Source organism: Ambystoma mexicanum, chromosome 6p (assembly GCF_040938575.1).
Source record: "Ambystoma mexicanum isolate Mex_15411 chromosome 6p, UKY_AmexF1_1, whole genome shotgun sequence".
NCBI lineage: Eukaryota > Metazoa > Chordata > Amphibia > Caudata > Ambystomatidae > Ambystoma > Ambystoma mexicanum.
In genome coordinates, this window is record NC_090935.1 from 164204902 (window position 1) to 164217072 (window position 12171).

Consider the following 12171-nt stretch of genomic DNA (forward strand, 5'->3'; position numbering starts at 1 on the left):
CCGACAACAACCGAGACGTAACTAACACCATCGCCCTCCACGTAGTGCGTAAATAGCGGTGCCCGTAATTAACGATGACCGTAAATTACGGGCACCGGTAAAAACCGTAGACGGAAATTACGTCATCGAACAGGAACGGGAAGCATCATGGCGGCCATCTTTAAAATCACAATCCATTGCAATCCTCTCCATACAGGACTCGTGGGCATATTGTGATAGGCAAAATAGACTCCAGAGACCAGCATCATGCCAAAAGCATTAAAAAAGCATGCTGCGCGCATCAGGAAGGAGAAATTCTCCCAGGATGAGCTCCAGGTACTCGTCGATACTCTGCATGAACATGCTGAGATTGTTTTCAGCAGCGACATGCGCAGGCCCACCATCCTCAGGAAGAAGGAGATATGGGAGCTGGTCTCGCAGAGGGTGAGCGCTGTCGGAAACGCCCCCCGCAGCACGACGCATTGCCGCAAACGCTGGGATGACCTCCGTCTGAGGGTGCGGGCCATCCTCTCAGCAAACCGCAATCTGGCCCTAGAGACAGGAGGAGGCCCAGCCTCACCCATAAAAATGATGCCCTGGGAGGAAACATGTGCGGAGATGATGGGCACAGAAGCCATCGAAGGTGTCGGCGATATGGATTGCGGTGATCCTTCATCAGCTGACGCAGGTGAGTGCCATGAGTGTAAACAGTACATGCATCCCTAATGCAAGTCATCGCCAAGGGCTGGTCAAGCAGTCACATCATGTTTGGGTAACCCCCCCCCCCCTCCAATGATGCCGTAACAACTGGGACCCAGGATGATGTCAGGTGCAAGGCTGACACCCATATTGGGCATGCCACACAAAAAGCTGGTCAATGTCAGTAACCACAGTACTCCGCCAACATGAGTGACCCTGCCGACAGTATGCTTTTCCCATCCAAGCAAAGATCACAGTCCCACTCAGCACCCAAATGTCACCAAAACGCTGCTATCCCATCGTAATAGCATTGTCTGGAAGTAATTCTGACCCCCAGATCATTGCTCATGCCGTCTCTCTCCTGCCCCCCACAGGCACCGGTCATGAAAGTGAGGACCAGGAAGGCCCCCGGACAAGTACCTCCCGGGTCACAGGCAGGGGACAGCGCACACCAGCAAGCAGGAAGAAGGCACATGCCACACCACCTGCCCCAGCAACCCCCATGGAGGGTACACAGCCCCCATCCGCGGCCCTGGACATGCCTGCAGTTCTGCGGGACACATGCCCCACGCTGCACCATGAGGAATCGAGTGCGTCAGGGGAGAATGCTGCCATGTGCATCCTCGATGTGCCAGGCAGCACATCACCAAACACCATTGACAACGTGGAGGAGCCCAATGACTATGTACAGAGCCCAGACACTCCCTCGTCCAGCCAGGTTGCCCATAGCGACCCTGGGTCGAGTGACGGCCCAGGGCTCACAGGCGAAGGGGATACACCTGTCTGTCATGAGCCCACTTCCCCTGCAGGAAGTCCTGAAAGTCCTGCAGGCACAACAACACGAAGCCTGCCTACCACATCGCCCACATGGGCTGCAGAAACAGTGCGCTGCCAGCACCTCACGGGCATGATAGAGGAGTTTCCCCAGGACAACCGGGAATCAGGGTTGGTGCTTCATAATGACCTTCAGGCTCTGGGCGAGATCATCAGTACCAGCACAAACCGCATCTGTGAGATGCTTGGCAGGATTGCTGATGCCCTGGAGGCAGCACCCCCCAGACCACAGCCCCAGCAGGAGGTGCCACCCTCCCAGAGCTCCTCCACGCAGACCAGCCTGGTCCGTAGGTCACTGCGCACGATGCGCCGGAATGGAAGGGATGCCCCAGGCTCTGGCAGTGCCCATTGACCGTGCAGCCACACACATGTGGCCAATGCTGCACTGATGGGAACATTGTGGGGTTGTTGTGGGGGGAGGGTGAGGGGGTTGAGGGTGTGTGTGGGAGTTGGGGGTAGGGTGAGGGGGGTGAGGGTGTGTGTGGGAGTTGGGGGGGAGGGTGAGGGGGTTGAGGGTGTGTGTGGGAGTTGGGGGGGGTTGAGGGTGTGTGTGGGAGTTGGGGGGGAGGGGGAGGAGGGTGAGGGTGAAGGATCTGTTGTACACGTTTGGACATCATCATACAATACACAGTTTGGTCTATCCTACAATACAGAGTGGACATTCATTATTGTGCATGTGTCTTTTAATGTCTCACAGTGCATGTAGTACATGTATCCCCACACCCAGTGCCCAATGCCCTGTCATCCTCACCCCCTCAGCTGACTTGTGATTCAGAAATATTGCTCGATCAATGCTTGTCGCACGGAACGTCCCTCCCGTGCATCGGCACCGTGTTGCTGTTCTGCCATTCCTTCCTCCATCTCCTCCTCCTCCTCATCTGGTGGTAGCAGTCCCACGTCAGGGGGCAGTGGCACGTTCCGAAGGATGCACATGTTGTGCAGCATTACACATGCCATGGTGATCTTGGACACCTTCTCGTGGCTGTAGATGAGGGCCCCACCTGACCGGCTGAGGCAACGGAATCGTGCCTTCAGAAGGCCGAAGGCCTGCTCTATGACCACCCGTGTACGGGTATGAGATCTATTATAGTCCTCCTCGTGCCTGTTTTGGGGGTTGCGGACCGGGGTCATGAGCCACGGTTTCAAAGGGTAGCCAGCATCACCTGCATGAGAGTGGAATGAAGGTAAGTGTTAGTACATTCATGGTGGAGAACTGTGCTAGTCTTACATTGCAGCGGGTGATGACTGGCCATGCACACATGTCCCTGGATATAGTCAACCCATTACTGGACCGGCCATGTGTGCTGGCCAATGGAATGATGGAGGGGGTAGCTTCTCCCTGATGGGTCATGGTGCGCACTCATGTCTTGTTGCATGTGCATCGTTTATGCATGCAGCAGTGTTGGACTGCATTAATTGATGACTTGCGTAAGACCTGCTGTAAGGGTGTGTTGGTAGTAGTTGGTAGCATACCCTTCATTCAGCACTGATCCCTATCATGGTGATTGGCAGCTATCCTATGGAGGTGCCGAACCAGTCACACACAGTAGGATCCCTGTTAGACTAACCTCTATGCACTCCCATGGATGACTGTCCTTTGTGTTGAGATGCAGGAGTCAGCGACATGGTGCTATTGCACTGCATGGTGCACGATGACTTTACGGTGTGTAAGGTCCACCGATGTGTGGTGCATGTGTCGTGGTCTTTGGCCAGGGTAACTGTTTGTCAGGTACCATTAGGTGTTGGCTCGTATTCACAACTGTGTGGTTAGGTGGTAATGTGGCGTGCCACTTGTCATGGGGCACAGTGTTCTGTGAGGTGCACAACGTACAATGGCGTTGACATTCCCTCCCGGGTGGAGTATGCATCCCCCCCACTTTCCCTCCCGGGTGGAGTATGCATCCCCGCCCCCACTTTCCCTCCCGGGTGGAGTATGAATCCCCCCCCCCACTTTCCCTCCCGGGTGGAGTATGCATCCCCCCCACTTTCCCTCCCGGGTGGAGTATGCATCTCCAGCGCCCCCTTTCACAGTGGGGTATGCTGACAACCTACTCAGAGCCCCAATGCACAGCCATGGCCCATTACGGTTACTCACCAAGCAGCCAGGTACGTTGTCCGGCATGTCGGTCCATGTAGCCTGGTAGTGTTGAGTTCCGCAGGACCAAGGAGTCATGAGTTGATCCGGGGTACCGAGCATTGCATTGTGTGATGGCTTTACTGGCATTACACACCATCTGGACGTTGATGGAGTGGTATTGCTTGCGGTTGCGATACGGCACCTCCATGGCATGAGGAACCACCAATTCTATGTGGGTGCAGCCGAGGGCACCTATGCAATTTGGCATGCCTGCAAGTGCATGGAAGGCAGCTTTGGTATCATATATCTCCTGTGGAGTCCGGGGGAGGCATATGTAGTCCCTTCTGTGCTTGAGGAGGGCATCCAGCACTTTGTTGAGTATCCGGGAAAATATTGGCTGTGAAATGCCATGCATGTGCCCCACTGTATGCTGGTAGGTGCCTGTGGCAAGGAAGTGGAGCACGGACACTACCTTTAGTAGAGGGGGGATGGCAGTGCTGATTTCTATGAGGCTCACTATGTCGGTATGTATCAGGGCCACTATGGTGGTTATGGTGTCCCAGTCAAGCCGGTACAGGGTGTGGATCTACTCTGGTGTGAGGTTGAAGGGGGTGGCTCTGATGCGGGGAATTGGGGGCTGCCAGCGTGGTAATGGTGGCTGCACCGGTAGGGCATGCTGGCCCTGTCTCACCCTCCTTCTCCTCCTGTGTATCCTCTGTGGTGGGGGCTGTGGTTGCTGTGGTTGCTGTTGTTGCTGTTGTCGTAGTTGCTGCCTTGCAAGCAGGGCCTCCAGCTCCAGGAATGCTGCTACAATTGGTATCATCTTGGTGTGGGAGGGGGTGTGGTGTGTGGGTGTGCTCCTTTTGTGCTGTGCCAGACTCTATTGCCTCCACCTGTGCTGATTGGGTGCACCTGTTCCTCTTCCAAACACTGATCAGGGTTGTTAACACCTTCCCCGCGATGCCGGGATTAACGCCATGGGCGTAAGGTACTTTGCGCCCTTGTGGAGGTCGTTATTTCCGTGTTCGCTTTGCTTGGAATCAGAGATGGTTTACGCCTTCCTGTTATTTCCGCGATGGTGTGTCGGGCGCGCGACACTGGTCCGCTATTTACGCCATCGTAGTTTACGGTGGCGTTAATAAGGGTGTGGCGGGTCAGAATGGCCCGTAACGGTAAAGGAAGTTGTTATTCCTTTACCGGCCTCGTGTTTCCCTTAACGCCGGACTCGGAATGACCCCCATTATGTTTTTAGTTGGAAAACCCTATCTTCTGTATCTGTGCTATACATTGAACATGTTTTTCTATAAATCTGTGAGAGGCCCAGAAGGAAGAGGCGTATAAAAACTCAGACAACAACTGAAACCAAAGATGTCAATTGCCAAACAGATTTCACAATGGAGCAACTATTACTTGAGGCTCAGTGTGGTTAACCCAATATTCAGAAACATGATGCATTTGTCCAGTGGCTGGAACATGAATGGAATCTCACCTGCGAACCATACAAAGTTACCATGTACCATTGCTTCTTTGTGGAAAATCTCCCAGATGAAACTGAAGGCAATGAAGATGCATTGCAATTGCTTGCAGACACTTTGACAGAATCTACACCATCTAAAAGTGTTTCAGCCACCAAACATTCACTGTTACCTGTTTCTCCAATTCATGCGTAAATATCACAACCAGAACTAACAGAGGCTGTAGCATCTAAGCAATTGACTGACGAATTTGCTCAAGATTTCGACTTCAGTATGCATAGTTTGGGGGAATTCTCCACCACCGTCGAGTCGCAAAACACAGTACGGCAGGATGATTTGCTATTAAAGGAGCAAAAATACCTTGTATTTGACTGCTGCCTGCTAGATATTGTACAAATGATTAAATGTGATAATAAATTAAGAGGGAGCATATGCAGGGAGCCATTGGTGAATTTCTCTTGTGGATTACAAGGGACCACCCTGAAAATCCAGGCCATCTGTGTCCACCTCGATAACACATTTTCATGGTCTGCTCAACCGATGCTTGGTAAAGTGTCTGCTTGAAATGTACTTTGTTCAGCAGCCTTAATGTTCAGCGGATCGACTTTCAGTAAGATTTCCAGGTTCTATCAATTTGTGGGACTTGAGTTCCTTGCTTATACCCAATAATACAAATATCAGAGGGAATTCTTATTCCCCACTATTAGTCATGCCTGGAAACTCGAACAGATGTAAATGGAGAGTACCTTCTCTGGCATAAGTGTCAGGCTAGCTGCCGATGGACAGTGTGACAGTTCAGGAGTTTTCACTAAGTACTGCACTTACCACTTTCAAGACATGGAAAGTAAAATAATTGTGAGTTCGGTCATCATGCAGGTGTCTGAATGTACATCGTCTGTGGCCATTGAGATACATGATTTCATTAAATCCATTGAACATCTAGAATCCAATGCAAAGAGACCTGATAACCACTGACAGGCACGTTGGAATTGCAAAGGCCATGCAAGAGCACTTTCCACATATTTAACATCAATTTGATGTATGGCACGTTGCCAAATCAATCAATAAAAAATTACAGCTGCTGGTAAAAATAAGGGTCTTGAAAACCTTTTAAAGTGGTCTTAGTCTATCAGCAACCATCTTTGGTGGAGCGCCAGAACTTGTGATGGATCTGTAGAAATTCTACTTGAAAAATGGCATTCATTGATGCACCATTGTTCCAACATACAATCATGGAGAGTAAACAAACAATTCCATAAATGTGAATATGGACCTTTATCGAAGGAGCAGGAATGCAAGAAGAAGTGCTGGTGCCATGTTCCCCTCCACACACAGCACTTGAGAATATTGTGTACGATAAAACGCTTTCAAGTGACCTGAAGGGACTCACCAAATTCTGCCATACCGGAGATTTTGAGGTGTTCCATAATATGTGCCTAAAGTACAGGCCCAAAAGGTTGCATTTCGGCACAGACGTTATGGAGGCCAGAACAAGACTAGGTGTACTTGCTCACAATGAGTACGTTGGGAGGAAGCAAGCGAACACTGCAGGAACTTTCGGGATGCTTCGTTACCTCATGGCCTTTACAAAACGAAGACAATATACCAGAAAATGCATTTTGAATTTGTGAAAGATCTGACATTGACTGTGTTGGCCTTGCATACTCATGGAATGGCTCCTGATTGTGTTCACAGGACACATACAATGCCACAGAACATTGCTAGCTAGCATTGTCCTCCAAAATTGTGACTTCCAGATTTAAATGATTTGTAGCTGTTTTCAAAATCTGCTCACAATCAAATTTTTGATACGTTCCCTAATGTTTGGACATTGTACAGCAACAATATAATGATATTACATTTGCAATTTCAATGCTAGATAATATATTAAAAAGTATTATTTACGCTGATATAATCGGGTTTATGGTGCATTAATGTATTTCTTTTACCGTGCCTTCATGTATATTGCTTATCCTCTGTCTAGAGGACATGTGTCTGGGGTTGCTGTTGTAGTCTTATTCAGAAGAAAATTTCCCTAGCATTTCGGTGCTGGACTGCCCATGTGGGTGGGAGAAAGACTGATATGCAAATGGATATTTCCCATCTGCGAAAGGTACACTGAGGCTTGGTATCTGTCAAACCCTCTGCTAGACCCAAACACCATGCACACATGCAATCAATTGCACTTGCGCTGATGGCCTCCCCTTTGCAGATGCAATGAGTTGTTCCAATAAGGAATATATTTTTTATATAGACGAAGTGGAGGTATGTCCCATTGACACTAAGAGTTTGCTGAAAGGGCAATGGAAAGTTGTAAAAAGAATGTCATCTTAGACATACAATCTATCCTATGGCTCCAGTTGGCTACATGGATCAAAGACAAGACTTTCGGCAACAATCATAAACCGTTCTGCATCCTGAAACCACGCAACTTCCTACTTACCTTCCCTAAATAGTACCCAAATACAGCCGTACGCTCCTCTAATTCCGACTCCATGACAGGCAAAGACTTCTCCAATCTGATAGTGGGTGGCAGGTTTATCTCCCCCGCTGGTGCCTGCCTTCCCAACAGGATCCATGCCCTTGTCAGACTTCTGGAGCACCCTCTAAAGTTCCACAAACTGGTAAGAACTGTGCCCTTCTACACCACATTCCCTTCACCGGAAATGACCCAACTGCCGCAGTTACCGCTGATTCTCATGATTCCCTCAGGTTCCCTGGCCCATTCTCCGAGTCAATACCACCTAATAGTAACCTCGACTAAACTGTCAAAGATTGTTTCCGGACTGTGCCTAGGGTCGGAGAGTACTTGCATCAGTTGCTGGTACACCCTGGCGCAACCGATCCGATCGATCTTGGCTGGGTTAGCCTGCGATCCCTAGCTATTCTCACCTTTTGAAAAATGTTCTGCCGCCAAGGGCAGATCCTACTTGAATAGTGGGAACCAATTCTTTATCGCCTCGAGACACTTCCTGACTTGCTACAGCCTTCCCAAGAAGACCTGTTTTTTGCTTCACCTGTGTGATCGTGCACTTTTACACACAACTGTACTGTTGAGCACACGGCTCCCCACTTCTTAGGGCTGGGGACTAGAAAGTTAGGGAATTACTCTGAAGAATTGTCTAATTTTCCTAGTGTGTTAACCAACTCTTCTCTGTACAGATTGTGGCTGTGTTTTCCTCATTTGTCGCATTAGGAAGTGTATTGTATATATGCTGTATAGTAGAGTATTGGGTGTGGTAACGGTTTTCGTATAACTAAAATGTACTTGTGTCTATTGGTCCGGTCGACAATAAATGTATAGATATCTTTGATATACACTTTTCTTAGAGTAATTTGTGGTTAGTTGCTGTTTGTGCTATCACGCTCATCCCTCCTGAGAATTAGTCATGACCACCCGCCAAGCTACCTAGATTGGTCTGGCTTGTCCAGAAAGTTCCCCAGTTTCACTAAACCGATGGTGGCCTCCTAAACAATCTGCTGATTGGCACAAGATCTAGTTGGAGCATGAATCTAACTTACTGTTTCAGAATTACTTTTCACCAACTTGCGTTCCCATTTCAGCTTGTGGTGCTTTGAAATATATTTTTGTTTTAGAATGGGCGGCACAGATGTTCACCTTGTGCGTCGTGTGGCAACACTAATCCAAAACTAAAAAAACCTCAACTTTCCCCATATAATTCTCACACAGAAATCCACACAATCACATCTCCGCACAGCAATTCATATGTACTTCACCACACTGCAACAACAGACAAACAACACGTAACCGCATCAGCAGCACATGGGAACTCTCACCGATCCGATAACCGCACTCAGGCTCATCGCACTGTGAAAACCGAACTGAAGCTGCCAACAGGACATAACAGCTCTCACTATCCTACTCCCGCCACCCCCTACTGCCCTCCACCCTTCCTCTTTCAGATCCGCCAGAGCACCTGGGGACTGCTTCCAGTGGTGACGGTGCGTGGAACGAATAACATAACAAACACATTGGAGACCTATTTAGTATGAGCACGCAATGCCACCCTGTCTCGCATGATGGTAGAGAGGGCTGTTTCAGGTGCGCAAGGGATCATGAATGGACATGCCAACATGTGTGAATTATAGTAAGAACTGTGCAATATATGCCAGAAGTGTAAGTAGCAAACAAATGATTCAAGAGCGGAACAGGGAAATAGTAATGATGGGCGGTTGGTATATAGCACACTAGGAGTAGCCATGAAACAGTGCTGGACGAGGGAGAGGTGGGATTTCGATTTAATTTTCTTACAGAGTTGACATGTCCGTGGAGGTAACGGCATCACATAATTTTCTGGATTGTTCTTAGGTTCCTATTGCGAAACATATTTTACATAGCTGGTTGTAACCATCCTCGGTTTTCTGAACGACTTGCCTGAAGCAGTGTCTTGTCCAGTTTTTTGGCATTCTTTCCCACAGTTGAAACCTACCTGTCCCTGGCTTCAATCACTGAAAATAGGTTGCTATTTTTATTTGGCCTTGAGCAAAAGTCAGCAACTGTTCAAAGGACACACAGGGCCTCATTTATGGTCTGGCGGTAACCCTGCCGCTGCTATCGGTGGGTTGCCACCCGACCCGTAAATATTTACAGGCACCTGACTTCCTGGTGCCACCAGGAGATTACAACCCCTGCGGCTGGAAGGTCAGGTGCCGGTAAAATGTAAGTCCCCATTCACATAGAGTCCCAGAGGAATCTATGGGAGTGGGGACACGGAAGCACTGGCACAGTTGCTAACAGTACCGGTTCTTCCATGACTGGTCTGCCCACCGTGGCGGCTGTGTCCGGCAGGGTCAGACCTGATGGGCACGGCGGCTCCATCAGGCAGACCTGTAATATGCAGGTCCGGAAACAAGGGTGCCAGTAAGCTTACCGGCACCCTTGTTTCCGGACCGGCAGGGTCATAATGAGGCCCAATGTGTTGAATACCCACAAAAAATGAAAAAATGTACTATATTGAAAGTGGACATAGAAAAATTTAGTTTCCATTTCAGCGATCTGTTGTTCGGAGCGGTTAGTCAACGTGACATCGAGAGAATGGATCTTCCTAACATGATGTAAACTCAACTATACATAATATTTGTGGGATTAAAAAACAGCATGTGTGCTGTATGCATAATGAATATTCAGCGACTTGCGAATGTGCAATTTGACCGAGAGAATTGACATAGTAGGTTATGTTGAATGATATTTATAGAGCGCACTATAAAAAACTGAGTGCGTAACTTGCGGTTTGTTTATCTGTCTAGTAATGATTGTTATTTGTGTACAGTTTAAAGAGGTGTGAATGGAGGAATTCCTTTTTTGGACGTATTGCTTACTGGCCTTGCACACCAATATATTCTGTGCAGAGATATGGGTTGTTAGATGGACCATATTGTGATGATTAGTCCTCGAAGACACGCAACTACAACCTGTATGCAGGCTAATTATATCTACAGTGCTTTGTCCTATGGGATATCCTGGTGTGATGTCACTGTTGTATCCTTGTGCACCATAAAGTGGGGGCTGGGGGAGGGGCGGGCCTAAGCCTTTTACATGGGCACTTGGTTCTCTTTTCGATCACTAATCTTACCACTCCCATCTGTCTGTGATACAACAGAAAACGTTACTATCTCTGTCCTTATTTACTGGTAGGGCCCGCTATGTGAAGCGGGTGCATCTGGTTGTACATCCCACTGGGAACTATACCTACTTGATAGCACTAACCTTTCATGCAAGTCGTGGTCTCAACTACTCACCCATGTTGTCATGTCTGTGTTCATTCTGTGTGGTTTGTGTTTATGATTAGGTTTCATCCGGTTCTGAATTATATGGTAACTTGTTATATTCGATTACAGAACGGCTACTAAAATATATTCTTTTATTCTGTTATCTACACAGCTATACCATTCTGCGCATGGCATAGTTTCCAACTACCGTTGGATGGATTCTTCAATCAACATTGGTGAATAATAATCAAGGGTGCTTATTTGATAACCGTTATGTGGGACGACCGACAGGGACCAAGCTGCCTTTTGGTCGTACCAGAAATAAGGAGCAACCTGTCCACGTTTATGATGTAAAAACATGCTGAAGCCAATGTGTTGTGCTTGAAAGTGCAAAGAATCCATATCTTTTCAGGAACTGGAAACCATGTGCGTCGTACGAAAGTTCTGCTGGAGTAACATAAGGACACACAAGAATTGGAGTACAGGGATTGATCGGTCGCTGATCGCAATCAGCGTACCATGAGGAAGTTATAAAGAACATTCGAAGCATGCAATGTTTGCTAGCTATAACTTGTATTGCAAAACGATATCGTTCATTTCATGGACTTAATCTTCTCTTGTGAGAATTCTTTGCAAAATAAAAGCAATTGTTACATATCAGACTATTGATCTTTTCTTAAAAATAAATGTTTTGCTCTCCTACTTGGGACAAGAAAGATTGGTTACGCGCTGTGAGAGGATGTGTGTGTTTACTTTCGGGGTTCTGCATTGAGTAACATTATGGCGTGGGTGATGACGGAGCACGTTTGGCTACGCTGGCAACGAACGTCATCAAAATAGGTGGATCATTTTGTTTGGACTAGTGATGTCTGTTTGAGGAACGGGCCATCTGTATTCTTGCCGCGAGGGCACTTGAACTTAGGGCGATGCATCAACGGATGAGATTAGCACAAGATGGCTGCGACCAACCCGTTGTCTTTGCATGTGTAAAAGTGAGGAAAACTAAGGTAAGATGCATAGGAATATTTTTTAAGATCAGAACCTTTTTTAAGATCGTTTACAGCATGCTTAACAATACATGCTAGTACGATTGGGAAAGTAACATTTTTGAGAGAACTTCCCCTTTAATAGTAAGTTTAAAGTTATGCTTGGCTTAAGTCTTGCTGCTTAGGCTTCTTAATAAAGAAAGAGAAGCATAATGCTTGCATCCATGTCTTTCATAGTGTGCACTAGGACCCCAACCGGCCCATAAAGCTGGGGGTTGCCCAATGACACTTTAAGATGGAATAGCACCTGTGAGATGGATGGGGATGCAGATTTGTACTCTAGCATCAAATCAATAATGACAACTCAATCGTTTGGCAAACGGATTCTGTT